Here is a 19278-nt window from a genome sequence, read left to right as displayed (position 1 = left end):
TTCCGTAGCCATGTGACTGGCGCATGGGCTGCACATCCTGAACTCTGGGTGCTGGAATCTCTCCGGTATTTCCTGGTTATGAGGGTTTCCCCTCTGAGCAGTTTCCCCATAGTGAGCTTCCCATCAGGAGGTATTCTCTCTGTCTTCTGCCTTGCTCCTTCCTGGAGCTCTTCTCTCCTAAATTCGTATATTCTAGATCCTCTCCTGTGATTTCTCTTGAAAGTTTTTCGCCTTTCACAAACCTCTCTCCCCAAGTCCTCAAGCTGCCTAGCCTGATCCAGAGGACCTTCACTTTCCTTTCCCCAGTTACTGCCCCTCCCTCCCTGGCTTGGCCGCAGAAGTTCCTCTGGGAGCTGTTTGCTTAGAGTCTCAGATAAGTCTGTGGGTGTATGCAAGGCATTTAAATATCTCCTAGAATGAGAATAGATCACTCAGCTCCCTGACTCCACCAAAAAACAACGATAATAATAACATGAGGGCAACCTGGGGCTCTTGAATAGCAGAACTGATTTCCAGAGCTCCACACCTAGTAAGTGCGTAGCACATAGTAGGAGCTTCATAAACGTGTGTGGAATATTGAACTGACCCCCCCTTCCAGCCAAGCTACAGTCTGGGAAGGACAGTCTTCGAGGGCTCCTGACTTTACTTAATTCTGGGAATCAGGCTCCGCCCCTTTTTTTGTTTGGTTAACTTGACCTGCCTATGAAAAACTGCAAAGATTTCACTGTAGCTTCCTACCATATCTGAGGAAATGTTTATTTCTTGTTGGCTGATAGCATAAAACAACAGTATTTAAAAAAATAAGGTGGCCAGAGAGAGCCATGAAAAGAAGAAAAAATGGAGTTGGTTATTTGCTAACAAGAGAGCAAACACATCAAAAGAGGGGAGAAAAATGTAGGTATTGCTAAGAAGTGACACAAGCAGGGATCCCTAACCAGTTCCTCCTTTCATGCTTCTGTCCATAGGCCACTGTCTCTCCTGACATTCCCTAACTGGGCGTCTCTCTCATGTGACAATGGCTGATGGTTGTGACTCCCTGGGCTCTCAGAGACAGAATCACCAGGAGGGTTATTTGCTTCTGGCCTTCTCTCTAGACTCCCCCAAATCAAAAGACCCGCATTCTTCAGGGCTAAGGCTGGGAGGGTAGGGGATTGAAATGTGCTCTGCTTCTGTACGAATTCCTCATTCAACCAGGCCGACCAGCTCCACATGTACAACTTTTGGAAAGAGATAGTGAAGGAGAGGGAGGAGGGGGGCGGCTTGAGAGGCTTTGAGAGAAAAAGATAAGGAAAAGGAGAGAGAGGGAAAGTGGGAGGCAGATAACATCTGTCCCTCTGACTTTTAGAATTTTAAGAGCAAATTTTTGTGTGTCCTCTTTGAGACAAAACGCATATAAAGTGTATACTGGGAATATCCTACAATGAAGGTTAACGGTTATTAAAATGAGGGAGGGAGTTGTCTTTTGGGGGTTAGAAATCTCTACTGTGTATTTTTAGAGCTCTCATTGAATTGTAAGATAAGGCGAGGAAAACAGGATTTCTAAGTATTGCCAAGCAGCAATTTAGCAATCTTTGGGATAACCATCAAAAAGTTTCCTTTTTTTTTTTTTAAAGATTTTATTTATTTATTTGAAAGAGAGAGAGAGGGAGAGAGCACAGGGGGAGAGGGAGGAGCAGACTCCCCGCTGAGCAGGGAGCCCGATGTGGGGCTTGATCCCAGGAGCCTGAGATGATGACCTGAGCCGAAGGCAGACGCTTAACCGACTGAGCCACCCAGGCGCCCCAAAAAGTTTCCTTGTACAAAGTTATCTCACTAAGAGTTTTCAAACTGTGCCCTTGGGTGTTAAGGGAGAGGGGACTGAGTGGCGGGGGTGGGGGGCTGGCTCAGGGGTGTCTGAGGCGCCTAGGTGCAGATTCTGTATATCTCTTCCAAGTCTTCATTCGGTGATGGCCAAGGTGGGAGCATTTATACCACAGAAAGCAGCGAACCTCCAAATCAGGGTTTCTTAGAGAGCTCCTTGTTAAACATTTACCAGCACACCCCTGGAGCAGATCTGCTTTTATCTGTATTTATGTAGGTAATGTCTGTGTCAAATACAGCTTTTGAAAAAGTTTTGTGGCCATGAGGAACTTTGAACACCATGCCTCAGTTGGATTTTTTTTCTTCCTTTCTGAGTAAAATGCATAGTGAATATTATCCAGATCTTCCTCAACTTATGATGGGGTTAAGTCCTGATAAACCCATCAGAAGTGAAGAATGCATTTACTGCACTTTATCTACTGGGCATCACAGCTTAACCTCGCCTACCTTAAGCCTGCTCAGAACACTTAGACTGGCCTACAGTTGGGCAACATCCTCTAACACGAAGCCTATTTCATAAGAGTGTTGAATGTCTCGTGATTTATTGAATACTGTGCTGAAAGGAAAAACAGAATAGTTGTATGGGTACAGAAAGATTTTGTAAGGGTGTTTTCACCCCCCCCAACCCCCCACCGTGATGGCTGACCTGACTAGGGGCTGCTGCTGACTGGGAGCCAGGGCTGCCTGGGGGCTGGGGCTGCCCAGCATCGCAAGGGAGTATAGTACTGCATGTTACTAGCCCCAGAATAGATCAAAATCAAAATCGGAAGTTTGGTTTCTACTGAACGTGTATCACTTTTGCACCATTGTAAAGTAAAAAAAATAGTAAGTCAAACCACCGTAAGTCGAGGGCCATCTGTAATTTGAAGAACTATGAATCATTTTAATTTTATTATTTACTAAAACTATAGCAGTTACATTACATTTCATAAGCTTTCTAATAAATCTACATAAAATGCCTGCATCAAGTACTTTAAAATGCTTTAAAATACATCAAAAGAAAAAAAAAAACCCTTAGTTGTAGGCTTGGAGTTTAGTAAACGTAGACTTTATTGGATTAGTCACCTAAGTAATTACAGAAATGGATGCGTTCCAGGAAATTGCCACTCCTCTATGTTTTAATACTGCCAGGGAGCAGAATTAATATTTCTTTAAGTTCTGATTAACATTTTTGTTCTTTTTTGGATTATGGTATTGAAATACTGTATTGATTTTTCCCTCATTACTTTTGGCTTCCCAATTGTTTTCCTCACATTTTTTGTAGCAGCTCCTTAAACTTGCCCTTTGAGAACTATGATGGTCAAGCCCATGACCAGGAAGCATTGGTGATTTAAAGCCTTAGATCACTCTCCCCAGCTCTCCCCTGCCTCTCCTCTGACTGCTCCTTTCTCAGGCTTTGTTAGGTCAGATTTCAGGTCACCATTTGGGCTATTTTTTACTTTGGTCTCTTATCCCATGAGGCTAGCTGGCTTGAGGGATGGAAGATGCCAAGATGTAAGATGGGCTTGAGGGAAAGGAGAGAACTCATTTTGAGTTAGGCCTAAACCATGTGCTTGGCCTAGCATCAGAGAGCTCTGCATTGGGGTTTTAGGTGTATGGTTCTTTGATTTCCATTTCTCATTGCTTCTAAATATCTTTCCTGGGGCCTATGCGGAGGAGAGGAGGAGAGCTGGGTACTTTGGAGTCCTTTGGCTTAGTAGCATGCTCATCGTTCCCATCAGGGCCTCCATGTGTGGTTGTGGGGTTTTGAACTGCAGGTACCAGCCCCAGCCTCTCCCTTGGCCAGGTTCTGAGGCAGGGCATCTTTTTCTGATGAATACGAAGGCACCCATAAGCCTTGTTTTCTGATCTGATAGCAAATCCTGCTGAATCCTGCAACAGTGATATTCCCATTGGGTATACAAGATTCTGACCCTGTGTCCCAATTTCCTAGGACTCAAAAACAATCATCAGAGTTATTTTGAGGGCTCGTTTTGGCAGCACGCACACTAAAATTGGACTGATACAGAGAAGGTTAGCATGATTGGTGCCTGCCAGTGGCCAGGGTGGGGGTGGGTTTAATGGGTAAAGGGGGTCAAAAAGTATAAACTTCCAGTTATAAAATAAAAGTCATGGGGACATAATGTGTAGCATGGTGACTGTAGTTAATAATACTGTATTGCATATTTGAAAGTTGTTAACAGTAAACCTTAAAAAATTCTCATCATAAGAAAAAAAATCTATAAATCTATAACTATGTATGGTGATGGATGTCAACCAGACTTATTATGTGATCATTTTGCAGTATATACAAATATCCAATCATTATGTTGTACACTGGAAACTAATATAATGTTGAATGTCAATTATACCTTAATCATCATTAAAAAAAAAGAATTATTTTGAGAGGGGAAGATTAAGTCAGCCCTTGCTCATGCGAATAAGACTCGCTCTACCCTGAAAATGGAGTTTTTCTGTTGGGAAACTTGTGCATCTCACACAGACGCCCTTCTCCTACCCCTACTCATTTGCCAGACTTGTCTGGATGTGTTTGAATTTAAGTAGCAGACCCAGTTTGAGTTCATTGCCAGAGGCCCCTCAGGCTTCTCCAAGGCCTGCCCCACCAGTTTGACAAACATGCTCAGGCATACTGGAACTCCACCAGTTAACAGTAGATTTCCCACTGTACAAATAAGGCCAGGAAGCAGGAAGAGAAGTGGAGGTCAAGAAAGGAGAGTGAAAAGAAGGTGTGACTTGCCACACTTGGTGCCGTTGCCTGCCCCAGGCCCACTGTGGATTTGCATTTGGGTGACTAATTCAGCAGTACCCACCTGTCTGCCTTGCTTCTCTCCACATCTTAGACCATAAATCCTTTGGGGGTCAGGCTCCCCCCTGGCTGAGCTGTAGTGTTGATCAAAAATGCTTTGGAAACATTTTGGACAATTAAAAAAATTTTTTTGCCAGGGGCAGGGGGGCGCCTGGGTGGCTCAGTCGTTAGGCGTCTGCCTTGGGCTCAGGTCGTTATCCCAGGGTCCTGGGATCGAGCCCCGCATCGGGCTCCCTGCTCAGCGGGAAGCCTGCTTCTCCCTCTCCCACTCCCCCTGCTTGTGTTCCCTCTCTCACTATGTCTCTATCAAATAGATAAATAAAATCTTTAAAAATAAGTAAATAAATAAATAATTTTTTTCTACACAAGGAGGGGTGACCAAAAATGAACTTAGATGTGAAACTAAAGCTGACAAAAAGGCTTTTCACTTTGCTTTGAACTGAATACTTTGTTAAAAGAACAAGGCTTTTTCTGCATTGTGATATAGGTCCAATGTGGCCAGTTTCACCCGATCTGTCCAACGGGGGTTTTGGGGACTGGGTCAGTTGTGGTGTGCATATAAGATAGCATCACTAATTCCTGCTGCCAGCTTCAGCTCAGACACAATAGGGAAACAACTCCCTGACGTTGGAATTGATCACATTGATTTTTCTTTAGTTCTGGTCTTTGCAAAAAACAATGAAGGTACAGCCAAACTCACTATCCCTGTTTCTTGTATTTCTGGGACTGGTAGTGAGATATCATAGCAGATAATATAAACTTGATTTTTGTGATTTTTTTTTTAAAAATATTTTATTTTTAAGTAAACTCTACACTCAATGTGGGGCCTGAACTGGTACTGAGATTAAGAGTCGCATTCTCCACTGACTGAGCCAGCTAGGCACCCTTGGTGTTCTCTAAGTAAATAAATGAAATCTTTTTTTTTTTTTTAAGATTTTATTTATTTATTTGACAGAGAGAGAGAGATAGTGAGAGCAGGAACACAAGCAGGGGGAGTGGGAGAGGGAGAAGCAGGCTTCCTGCAGAGCGGAGAGCCCAATGCAGGGCACGATCCCAGGACGCTGGAATCATGACCTGAGCCGAAGGCAGACGCTTAACAACTGAGCCACCCAGGTACCCCCATAAATGAAATCTTTTAAAAATATATAAAATAAAAGTAGCCAGATGAACAAGTACATGGAATTAATACAAACAGTCTCATTTCAAATCCTGTTGAAGGTTATAAATGAGGATTCTTGTCTCAGAATTTCTTACCAACACAGATGTTGGGGAAGAAAAGAACCTCTCCCCAGCAACAAAATAAATTCAGGTGGCCTCAATCTCTCATCATCCATATTGACCAATATTCTAATTACTTCTGCATTTTTATAAAAGATGGTTGTGATGGGGGCTGTGCAATCCTACCACCAGCATCTATTTACAAAAGGACTTTTTTAGGGGCGCCTGAGTGGCTCAGTCATTAAGCGTCTGCCTTCGGTTCAGGTCATGATCCCAGGGTCCTGGGATCAAGCCCCCCATTGGGCTCCCTGCTTGGCGGGAAGCCTGCTTCTCCCTCTCCCACCCCCTCTGCTTGTGTTCCCTCTCTCCCTGTGTCTCTCTCTGTCAAATAAATAAATAAAATCTTAAAAAAAAAAAGACTTAAAAAAAGATTTTATTTATCTGTCAGAGAGAGAGCACAAGCAGGGGCAGCGGCAGAGGGAGAGGGAGAAGCAGACTCCCCGTTGAGCAGGGAACCCGATGCGGGACTGGATCCCAGGACCCTGGGATCATGACCTGAGCCCAAGGCAGACGCTCAACTGACAGAGCCACCCAGTGCCCAACAGAAGGACTTTTTGAGAGTCAGAGCAGAGTGGCAGCACCGTTCCTCTCACATAGTAAAACAGTCCACAAGTTTTGGCTGAGCCTCAGCTAGCTTTCATCTATCCCCCTTCCCTTGCAGCTCTAGAGGTAGCCATGCAACCAAGTCCTGGCCAGGGGCATCTGAGTGGAGCTTCCTGCTGCTTGGAATTTTAGAACAAGAGCACGTGGCTATGCTCCCCTGAACAGCCAGACAGAGGAGCTTGGGTTCCTAAAACCATGGATCACTATGTCAGTTCTGGCCCTTCCACCCCGACTGTTATGTGAGAATGAAATTTAATCTGTGGCTTAACACAACAAAAGTTTATTTCTTGATCCCACCATTTGTCCAGCGCTGGTCAGCAGGGGAATCTGCTCATCGAGGGAACTGAGAGACCTGGGCTGAAGCATTCTATCTCAATCAGTGCTCCCACTACTGTCCAGACAGGCAAAGGGAATGTAGTCAATCGTATACTCTTAAAGCTTCCGCCTGAAAGACCTGTGTTTTCACACATGTGAAAACACATGTGTCCCTTCATTGGCTAATGTAAATCACATCAAAATGCCTAACCTCAAAGAGGGTAGGGAAGTACATCCTTCCATGTGCCCCAATGGGAGAAGAACCAGAATATGTGAACTATCCTAATGAGTATGAGAATTTCTGTCTTGTTTAAGCCACTGTTATTTTGGGTTTTCCTCTACTTGAGCTTCACTGAATCCCAACCAATACAGGAATGATGGCATCAATGCTGTAATCAGTAGGAAGTGTTTGTTGAAATCTCGGGAATTCCCAGGATAACAATAGTAGATAAAAGCAAATCATAGGTTTAGAAAACACAGTAGAACCTTAGTATTTGAGTAGTTTAGGAATGTATTCTGATCTGCTATAGGTAAAATCAGGTCTGTCTGCCCCTGCCCCCCAACGTAGAAACCATCTGTGCGGAAGGCTGGCAGATATTTCTTTCTTTCAACCAGACCTGTTGTGCAACACATCCATTAAATCTGTAATCCAGAGCGTTTATTTACTGTGTGTAGGTGTCACCTAGAAGCAGGCACAGTTCATTAAAAAAACAAAGGAAAAAATCAGGTTAGTCTTATGGAAAAAATTCTGTAGACTATGGACAGAGGTCTTTTCTGTTAGTGGAGAGTGAGCTCATGCACAGAATGGACCACTCTTGCTCTCTTGTAGTCTCATTCTTGAGCAGGAAAGCAGAGCTGTATCAGATATGAATCTGAAGGACAGAAGCAGCTCTGGAGACACCAAGCAATAGTCTATGTTACAGGTTTAGCACACTCCTTTAATTTCATTGGAAAAAATAATGAAACTGGAGAAAAGTATTTATGGAACTGGAGGAGAGCATATTTTGCTGGTTTTACTTTATGTTTGAAGTTTTGGGTATAGCTCTGCCCATAAATACTGAAATGCCTAGCATAAAGAAAGCAGCCTGGGGCATACCCCATAAAACTTACAGTGCAATTAAATGAGCAATTTCCACTGGAAATAAAACGGGCATGTTGAGTGGAATATGAATTAAACTATGCATAAGACTCGGGCTTGCACTAGGAACCTGCTGGGTTCAGTAGCAACTGATGCAGTCCATCTATAGGTCAAGGCCAGTAAGTAACAAAAGACAACTGCAGTTAGCATGAAGATCAAGGCATTCCAAATTGTGGTTAATGTATTTCCCCTGTCATTATGTCTCCTGGAAAGGCCCAGCAAAATCAGGACTGATAACAAAAGAGTAAATCTGACCCTCCATGACACTGCAGACGCACTGAGCTGCTCCATTGTGTTTGCTCTGCAGAATTTTTTACAGTCTCAAAACTTTATTATCACCTTCTGAATATTCCCTCCTTCATCAAAGTCACCTAGGTGTCATTAGGTGTTTGTAAAGATTTCAAGGGGCATACTGAAAAGCCACCAAAACAAACATCAGTTGGTACAGCACCCCACACTCTGTCCCGGTTCATTTCTGGGACCTTATTTGGAGAGGAAAGGACATGACTCACTGATATGCCAAGGGAAAACTCAGCTCAGGAAAGGTTTAGAACTGCAAGTCTGAGGCACCACATGTATACTTTGGCTCAGAGAGGGACTGGCTTCTAAGTACAGAAAACACATTTATCTCATTTGTCCTGGAGGTGAAGCAAATCCGACCAAGATAAAGCTTAGCATTCATTCTTTGAGGAATTAGCGTAAGGGTGAGTGAAGGAAAGCTTGATGTTTTTCTGCCCCGAAAGCCAGGGGAAGGCTGGTTTCGAGAAACCAGTTCTTTCCTCCCCAGTCCCACGTGGTCCACCTTCACTGTCCTGGAGGACACGAGGGGGCAGAGTGGGTAATAGGTACGTGATTCGAATGGGTATTACCAGCCATTTAGACCATTCATAAGTTAAACTAAAAAGTATTGCTTCAGAAAATTATGATATTTCACTGTAGTTTTGTCTAAATTCTCCTCTTGCCAAAATAATCGGTGTCTGCCATTTTTCTAATTGTAAAAATGTATTACATATATATGAAGTTTGCTCAAATGAAAACCAGTATTTTTTTTTAATTTTATTTTATTATGTAATGTTAGTCACCATACATCATTAGTTTTTGATGTAGTGTTCCATGATTCATTGTTTGTATATAATACCCAGTGCTCCATTCAATACGTGCCCTCCTTAATACCCATCACCGGGCTAACCCATCCCCCCACCCCCCTCTAAAACCCTCAGTTTGTTTCTCAGAGTCCATAGTCTCTCATGGTTCATCTCCCTCTCCGATTCCCGGCTTCATTTTCCCCTTCCTACTATCTTCTTTTTTTTTTTTTTTTTTAAACATAAAATGTATTATTTGTTTCAGGGGTACAGGTCTGTGATTCATCAGTCTTACACAATTCACAGTGCTCTCCATAGCACATACCCTCCCCAGTGTCCATCACCCAGTCACCCCATCCCTCCCACCCCCCACCACTCCAGCAACCCTGTTTGTTTCCTGAGAATAAGGATTCCTCATATTAGTGAGATCATATGATACTTGTCTTTCTCTGATTGACTTATTTCGCTTAGCATAATACCCTCTAGTTCCATCCACGTCATTGCAAATGGCAAGATTTCGTTGTTTTTTTTTTTGATGGCTGCGTAATATTCCATTGTATGTGTATACACACATATACATACATATATATACACACATACACACATATATATATACACCACATCTTCTTTATCCATTCATCTGTTGATGGACATCTCTTGGCTCTTTCCATAGTTTGGCTATTGTGGACATTGCTGCTATAAACATTGCGGGGCACGTACCCCTTCGGATCACTATGTTGGTATCTTTGGGGTAAATATCCAGTAGTGCAATTGCTGGGTCGCACGGTAGCTCTATTTTCAACTTTTTGATGAACCTCCATACTGGAAAACCAGTATTTTCCGTGGCAGCAAAGGCTTTGAGTTTTTCGCATATGATTTTGTTCTAGTCACACCTCTATCTCAGTATATCTACTTGCATAACGATAATTTATGTCATGAACCAAAAGTGCTGTTTCCTCTCTTTTGTCCAGGAGCCATCTTTCCCTAAAATGAGCAATTATGTGCATTTGGCTGCCATTCCTGGCCACAGAGTTGCAGCCATGGTGGTGTCTGGAAGGGCGGTGTTCTGCTTACACGAGAGGAGGCAAGGGCAGGATGAGAGAAAGCTGGTCTTGCAGAGCAGGCATGCTAGCAAAGCTGAAGCTAGTTACAAGGAAGGAGGGTATAACAGTGAATTAGGAGTTAAGGCAGTAAAGTTGCTTTTCATGTGTGACCCTCCTATGTTGGACATTTCTGCCTTAGACAAAAGGCATAATAAAAAAAGGGCACTTTATTATTTAGGTTAACAGAGCATTATATAACCAGAATTTTTACAGTTTTATATGTATAGTGAATAGTTGGTGGAGGAAAAAAGGGCTTCTCCTAGGTTTATTATTTAGATAAGAAAAAAAACCCCTTCAGATTCTTTAATGATGCTTTTCTCTTCCTTCCTTCCGTCCGTCCTTCCTTTCCTTTCTTCTTTCCTTCGACAAAAGCTTGGAGGCATAAAATGGGGTTATTTTAATCGAAATGGCAGCCTCTGTGGTGCTGCTTTACTACGTGTTCACAGTGAAAATCATTTCATGTTTTCCTCGGATAACTGCGGTCAGTTTGAAAACAGCCTTGTTAATTAGCAGGCTGTGACGCAATATATCACTGCATCTTTAGAGCTCTGGCGCCAGCTAGTGGTAGGAGAGGGGAGCCGCGTGGTTGCTCTCAAATCCGGCGAGACGGCTCTCATCATGTTGCCTCCCCTTAGCCCTCGTCCTTCCCCATTTTTTCCCCCATCAGTATCATGGGGGATCATTGCCGCGTGCCTAGAGAGGGGCAGGCGGAATTGCAGGTCAAAGTAGAGAAAAATGGTGGGCAGGGGCGGACAGAGGAAAGGCCAGACAAATGCATTCCATTCTTCCAATGGATTTGAGAAGAGATCATTTATTTGAAATATTCCTGCCATGTTGATGGAGCAGCTCAATCTTTTGCGAGTGAATGCTTAACTTTTTGTTTTTCATTTGTAGAGATATTTGAATATATACTAGGACATGTAATAACTATGGAACTTCACCACAAACACAGCACTGAAGACAGGCATGTTGTAAGTCTAAATTTGTGTTCATTTTTAAGTAGCAAATATTTCTACTGTGAACAGGCTCTGCTACCTTCTCACTGGTACAACTCTAGATGAATAACTCTCAGATGGTTAATAAAACAGAAACCTCTTAAGATGATATTTGGAGCTGATACGTTCTGAAAAAACTATATAAAAATTTCGGGCAAAAGACACTTTGTTGGGGATGTATGAAGTAAATCTAGGCTTGGAGCCCAATCTGTCCTCAAGTTGAAATAGGTTATAAGGATTTGCAGGAAAACTTCAAACATACAGTATGTATTTTAAGAACAAAGAATTTTTGGCAGACCATTTTTCTCATTTAAGCTATAGCTGATCTTACTAGGGTTATGGAGGGACTTCAAATGCTAATAAATAAAACGTGAAGCTGAGACATTTCTTTCATTAAATAGCAGGAGTGTTTATAACTATTACTTATTGCTAAAATCAATTATTAGTACTAATATTCGATGTGGAATTTCTAATGAAAACAAGCTGAAGCTTGTAAAGAACTTTTTAAAAAAATGTCATTTGTTATTGAGCACTGGGTGTTATATGCAACTGACGAATCACTGAATTCTACACCTGAAACTAATAATACAGTATATGCTAACTAAATTGCATTTAAATAAAGAATTTATTATTAAAAGAAAGATCATTTGTATATCTCTATGTCAGTTCTAGAGAATAAGGATAATCTGAACTAAAATTCTTGTAATAATATTTTTAGAAGGCAGATCTAATTTAAGAGAAGGTTTCAGGCAGGAATTATTGTAACAGTCTTCCCGGGCAGCCTAAAGTGTTACTCTGCTGTTGAGGAAACACATTTAAAATCTCTATGGGAGACGTCAGATGGTAAAATAGCCAGCAGCTCCCGGGGCCGCTGTGTGAGATTTACGTAAACTGGAACTTTGAACTTACTTTGCACTTTTGCTAAAAGCTGCATATTTCATATTAAAAATTCACCTAACCTCCTTGTCAACCAACTGAGCCACCCAGGCACCCTGAATATGAGTTTTAAGGAGTATTTTTTTCTTTTTTGGAAAAAGAAAATTAATTTTAACAAGGCTCTTTCAATGACAGTAGATTAATTGAAACTGAAATGAATGATAGAGTGGAATTGTCATAAAATTTTGGGAATTACAGCAAGATAAAATAATTTATGCTCTTTTAAAACATTTTTGTAGTATGTAGCTACTTATTTTAAATGCTGAGTTTGTGATTAGGTCTATTTTTTTTTTTTAAAGATTTTATTTGACAGAGACACAGAGAGAGAGGGAATACAAGCAGGGGGAGTGGGAGAGGGGGAAGCAGGCTTCCTGCAGAGCAAGGAGCCCGATGTGGGGCTCGATGTGGGGCTCGATGTGGGGCTCGATGTGGGGCTCAATGTGGGGCTCAATGTGGGGCTCGATCCCAGGACCCTGGGATCATGACATCTGAGCCGAAGGCAGAGGCTTAACAACTGAGCCACCCAGGGGCCCCAATTAAGTCTTTCTTTAAAACTGTTTAGTGGTCGCCTTAAAATATTTTGATGCCTACTATAATCCTTATGTAATTTCCCATATGCTGCCAGGTAAATGCTTTGAAATGTCATTCCGTCATAATTTGAAATTTACTCATAAAGATTTTAAGATTTATCATTTGGGTTTGATTTCTTATTACTTTTTGATATTATAAAGTTAGAAATTAACTCTACATTGCAAAATAAACACATTTGAAGGAAGGAAGGAAAATACACCTGAGTGTCTCTCTATATATTTTTCCTTTTTGGCGATGTCTCTGATGACTTTGAAATAGTGATAGCAAATAACCGGTTTACTCAATTTGGATTCTCCTTTTATTTGAAATAGTCTATAACATTTTTACAAAAGAAATAAACATAGGATATAATTTTTACTCGTGGGTGTCCCTGAATTTGGCAGCATAAAAACAAACTTATAAATACAGTCACACATTACGGTGTTCACACTGGAAAAGACAAGGCAATCTAAAATGCATATGTACAAATAATCAAATACTGGTCTGGCCTCTAGATCACATGGTTCCTAAATAGCATAATCTTCCCTTGCAGAGTGATCCCGAAGCCCTCTACAGACCTCCTCATTAGGAGACTCTGGCACAGTATGAGGAGGGGACGCATCTGCCAATAAAGTGCTACAGATGGTTTCCCTCATTAGCCTACCGAACTCCAAGCAACCATCACGGAGGAGGCCTGGGATCTCACTTGGATAAGATGTTAAGCTAGCCTCCTGTTCACTGTCATTAGGACTTCTCCAAAATAATCTCCTTAGTGTACCCTGTTGGGCTTGGGCTTGTCTCCATGTCCTGCTTGTAGAGAGCCGAGATGGCGGCCCTGTGTCCAACTTGCCAAGGGGCATTAGATGATTTTCAGATTTGACGAAGTTCCCTAGCAAGTCAGACTTATAAACTTCTTTATCTAAATGCAGTGGCAGGACAGTCTTGATGCTCCCCAGAAGCTCATTAGCACAGCTTTTGGAATTCCAGGCAATGCTCACCTTCGTGTACGTGCTTCCTTATTACGACAATCTCATTTCTCCTTTCCCCCTCGACCTACTGATTTATTGATATAATGGCATTTTACTATTGTTTTGTTTACCCTTTGTTTATGAATCAACCTTAAAATCAGGGCACCAAGCCCTGGCAACCGGAAATGTTAGTTAAGTTTAGCAGTAGAGAGGCGCCTGGGTGGCTCAGTCGGTTAAGCGTCTGCCTTCGGCTCAGGTCATGACCCCAGGGTCCTGGGATCGAGCCCCGCATCGGGCTCCCTGCTCTGTGGGGAGCCTGCTTCTCCCTCTCCCTCTGCCTGCCTCTCTGCCTACTTGTACTCACTCTCTCTAATAAATAAATAAAAATCTTAAAAAAAAAAAAAAAAAGTTTAGCAGTAGAGACAGCAGGGGGAGCCCATACTGTTTTATGCTCTGCAGTTTCTCTGACTGGCTGATTATTATAGTAATTATTATAGTTGTTGTTTTACAGTTATAACAGAGATGTTTACAATCTATGTACATTTATAACATGGATGTTTAGAATTCAGATAATCCCCATGTGCTAGACTATTATAATTTTAAGTCACAGAGGGTCAATTTTTATTCTTTAATTATATGAAATTATTAGGATAGCACTAAGAATAATTGATAGGTAACAATTTGGCAGTAAGAATTTTCTTCCCTGTCTTTTAACCCAGGGAAAAACTTGTTCTGAATCTTATTTCTCAGAAAATGAAATCAGCTAAAATCCCTATATAATTTCTTGTGCCTGTTCTTTGGCATTTACACTTTATACCTTTTTTTCACCCCTTGAAATAAAGTGTAAAAATTAAAATATACCAACTGATGTATTTTTGAGACTGTGATAGTGAGGGGAGGTCCCACCACAATTGCTTGGTGTTCTAATATGACCCAGACTTAATTTTCCATTTTGAAGTTAATAAAATGCAAAAGCCCAGTGGCCTTTAATATTGTTTTCTTATTCTTGATGAGATCCTTGGGTCAGTAGGTTTTCACTACCATAAAATAATTCAGAATATCTGAATGACTTTTTGCTCTCTAAATAAGCCATTGTAATGTCTCTAGGCATACATTCTATATATTGGAGCCCATCCTAGATTATTCTGTTCTATTGGAGGGGAAGGAATTCTAGAGTGATACTCACATACCTGCATTGGTGATTTTGCCCATAATATCAGAAAAGCCACCTCACAGCGTGACGTTTCATTGTGATATTAAAAAGGGGTTTGTAAATTGAAACATTTCTATTGAATAATTTTTGAATTTCTTAAGAAATAGCTTAAAACAAAGCATCAACTGTATATTGACTGGGACACTGACTGTTGGTACAACACATGCAATTTTAACAAAATAAAGAATTAATATTTTTCTTTTTTGCCAAAAGACTGTAAGATTTAAAATTCTATGATGGATCCACAATTCTGTGGATCCGCTGGCTTCCTCCATGCTGAAACTAAAAAAAAGAAAAAGCAATCTCAGAGTGATCAGAAAAGTTTAGGAGGAGTAGCATTTGAGCAGAGCTTTGAAGGTTGGGAAGAACTTTATGGGGATGATGGTGGGGCTGTAGTATGTAGTTGTGGTGCGAGGGAAAGACACTCCAGGCAAAAAGAAGGTCATAAACAAAGGGTCACAGACCAGAGCATAGGAACCTTGGCTACCTACAAGGAGTGGGGCATTATCATGAAGTTTTGATGTGCAGCTAAGCAGTTAGAACTTTATTCTGGAGGCAGAGGGAGCCAGGGAGGATTTTAGAGGGAGACATACTCATAGGAATAATATTCCAGGGAGATTGATCTGGTGACAGGGAACAGGATCCTTGAAGATTTAATCAAATTGATATAGCATCAGCATTAGAAAGCAAAAATAAGTTATAATTTAAAGTCGTGGTTTTGGGCACCTGGGTGGCTCAGTCGGTTAAGCACCTGTTTTTGGCTCAGGTCATGATCCCAGGGTCCTGGGATGGAGCCCCGAGTTGGGCTCCCTGCCCAGCGGGGAGCCTGCTTCTCCCTCTCCCTTTGCCCCTCTCCCTGCTTGTGCTTGCTCACTCTCAAGTAAATAAAATCTTAAAAAAAAAAATAAAGTCGCTGTTCACATAATTTTAGAATATGATTTAAAGTGTTTTTATAAAAAAAAATAAAGTGTTTTTATATCATCTTCCTTGATTATTATAGTCAATGCTAAAATCCAGGAGAACAAGTCTGAGTAGAGCTGTGTGTGGATATTTTCTTCCCATGAATATTAATAATAGTACCTTGCATTTGGGGAGCATGTTTTATTATTCCAAATATCAACATATTGTTTTATTCTTTTATCAACCTGGTAAGGTTAATGGATACTTATAAAAATAACAGGTGTTACATGCCCAACCCTTCGCCCCCACATTATCTTTTGGTTGCATATGTAAATGTCGATCGAGAGATTAGAATGAAGCTTATGGTTGTGTCAGTTTCTCTGTGAAGAGTTGACAATATTATTCTATGGTTATTATTATTTTTTTAAATTTTTTTTTTTTTTTTGAGAGAGAGAGAATGAGCAGGGGGAGGGCAGAGGGAGAGGGAGAAGCAGACTCCCTCCTGTGACGGGAGCCCTACACAGGCTTGATCCCAGCACCCCGAGATCATGACCTGAGCTGAAATCAAAAGTTGGATGCTTAACCGACACTGAGCCACCCAGGTGCCCCTCTATGGCTATTTGTTTCAAAGAAGCTTTGAATTTCATTTTGTAGGTGTCTTACACTGTGGTACTATCATTGCTTCAATTATATACTCAAAGCAAACACGTTTTGGAGGGAAATAGAGTGTCATCCAGTTATATATGTTGTTTGGTATATCTTTTTTTTTCTCTGAAAAAATTTACAATTTATATATATATATACTATACTGGTATTGATATTAATACTGTCTTTTATTTGATCCAGAAAGAAAGAGAAAGGTACGGTAACATGAAAAAAGCAAAAGGGAGTCCTAACTATACACAGAGAAGAGATTTTTTTAAGATTTTTAAAATTTTAATAAAGTGTGATATTTTTTAAAAATTTGAAGCAAATACTGTTTATATAAAAATGTGAAGAAAGTACAGTTTTAAATAAATAAACAGTTTCAATAAATTTAAAAGCCATTTACTATACTTTTAAAAAATACCAGAATATATTGGCCGGGGGAGCCCAGTAAGACAATCATGTTTTTCTAAACTACCTGACCCAAAGTGGGAACTTAGATGAGATTGGGTGTGTTCAGGGTGGTAAAAAAGTGGAAACTTAGAATAGTTAGCTGCTCAGTGTTCAAACTCTTTTAATGCAGTGCATATGTTTGTCTGTTGAACTAATAGTTCCAGATTCCTGCAACACATCATTTGTGGCTTATGTGGCCGTAATTATTAACTTTGACTTCTATGTCAATGCTTGGTTCCATCTAACTTTATAAAAATACATAGGGCTCTTTAGACCCTGTGTTTGGCATTATCACAATTTTTGCTTGGCTCAGACAGGGCAGGTTGATTATCATTAAAGTGTTATTTATTTCTATTTTATTAAGCCCCTTTTACATTCATGTTACAGGTTAATTTATACTTTTATTTCATGCACTACTTGGCTTTACTGATTAATATGCCCCATGGCATTCAATAAAGTCAGGCAGTGGAGGAAATAAGAGTGGTATTAATTTCTAACATTGCTATAAATTTGCCTTAATAAAACTAGCTCAGTACCATTGCAGAATTAATACAATGGATGCTTCCAAATTGTTAACAAAGATGCAACTAAACAATTTTCCTTCCTGAATTTAACCTCCCCCAATTGCCTTTTCTTTCGAGTGTTGAAATGAAACCTGCCATATATTTTTTCCCTCTTTAAAAGGTAATCCGAGAGTTGGCATAATATGATAGTACACAGCCCTGCATTTGACTTATGCCAACACTTTACTCAGATTTAAGGTTATAAACTATGCAAATTAACACAGGCCTTGGGGGTGGGGGGGGATGACTTTGTTCATGTAAGAATTTTCATTAAGATTAAAATTATCTAAAAAAAAAAATGATGTCTCCAGCATCAGTTATTTGTCCTTCTTTAGTGTGTTAACGCTCAGTCCCAGTAATAAATATTATTACTGTGAAATCTGATAACATGAAGAGGCCGGTGAAAAATCTATGTGCTGGAATAATTTTTTTGTCAGATAACCCAACACTCCCACCTCAACTGCTTAACCAAATAAGGTTAGAATTAGGATTCATGGGGGGGTGCCTGGGTGGCTCATCATTAGGCGTCTGCCTTCGGCTCAGGTTATGGTTCCAGGGTCCTGGGATCCCCGAGCCCTGGATCGGGCTCCCTGCTCAACGGGAGGCCTGCTTCTCCCTCTCCCACTCCCCCTGCTTGTGTTCCCTCTCTTGCTGTGTCTCTCTCTGTCAAATAAATAAATAAAATCTTAAAAAAAAATAATTAGGATTCATAGGAATTTATGAAGATAAGGACACACTACCACCCACTGTTTTTTGGGTCACAAAATTTTGATGATAAGGAAAGTACTCCATTGATAAGCAACCAAATTCATATATTAAAAGACAACACATTCGGGAGCGCCTGGGTGGCTCAGTTGGTTAAGCGACTGCCTTCGGCTCAGGTCACGATCCTGGAGTCCCGGAATCGAGTCCCGCATCGGGCTCCCTGCTCGGCAGGGGGTCTGCTTCTCCCTCTGACCCTCTTCCCTCTCGTATCTCTGTCTCTCATTCTCTCTCTCTCAAATAAATAAATAAAATATTAAAAAAAAATAAAATAAAAGACAACACATTCTTTCCTTTTCATTTTATTAGACTGTAGCTAGGCTGGCCAAAAAAAAATTGTTAAAATCAGAAATTTGCCCTCGTTTCCATTATCCTGAAAGAATAAGTATACTTTATTCACTCTGAAGTTCCCCTTTTCTTGCCTTTCAACAATTTAAGTTCTAGCATTTATGGATTAGAAAGAAAATTGATTTAAAAAATACAGCAAATATTAAAAAATTCTCCATTGCATAAAAGTGTCAGGAAATGTGTTCATTCAACAGATAGATATTATTGATTAGCCTCTCTGCCAGGCACTAATCTCATCCTGGGGACAGAACTGAGATTATAGTCTCTGTCTCCTTAGAATATACAGACTTGCTCTTTTATTTACTTTAATAAAATGGTGGTGAAATTTCACACATTAGTAAGGAAGATATTTTGGGACAGAAAAAAATTCTTATTTGGGGTCTGTCTTTTGAATGGATGAGGAACTTCTAGATTCCTTAAAGTCCCCTCAAATCACACCAAAGTAACAGGCATCTTTGCTCATAAAACAGTTCAAGAAACAGTGGAAGAGTGAGTCATCCTACATCCATGCTGTGCTCAGGAGCATATTTCTTGGCTTTTACTAAATCAACCTAATGGAGTGATTCTGCCACCCCCTCCCCACCCCCCAGCTCAACTCCAGTGAATCCAAGTCTATTAGCAAGGCAGATTTGATCTTACTGTTTTCTCTTGCTTGTCTTTTGGTTAAAATCAACTTTCAGGTAATTCACATTTAAAAGATGTGTCTTTTCATGTTCGTGTATTTATGCAACCTCCAACTT

At 40.7% G+C, this 19278-nt stretch overlaps 1 long non-coding RNA gene across 1 annotated transcript in view; it reads left to right on the top strand.

The window, feature by feature from the left end:
• The window catches only part of LOC123841360 (uncharacterized), a 58503-nt gene extending 39513 nt beyond the window's left edge, over positions 1-18990 (top strand). The window contains exons 4-5 of the long non-coding RNA XR_010410223.1: positions 11080-11156; positions 13240-18990. This is a non-coding gene — a long non-coding RNA (uncharacterized LOC123841360). The remainder of the gene's footprint in view (positions 1-11079; positions 11157-13239) is intronic.
• The last annotated feature ends 288 nt before the right edge of the window (positions 18991-19278 follow it).

The sequence above is a fragment of the Mirounga angustirostris genome, unplaced genomic scaffold (genome assembly GCF_029215605.1).
Source record: "Mirounga angustirostris isolate CCGP_5_RB_7025 unplaced genomic scaffold, mMirAng1.0.hap1 SCAF_3, whole genome shotgun sequence".
NCBI lineage: Eukaryota > Metazoa > Chordata > Mammalia > Carnivora > Phocidae > Mirounga > Mirounga angustirostris.
This window is presented reverse-complemented; position numbering and strand designations above follow the sequence as displayed.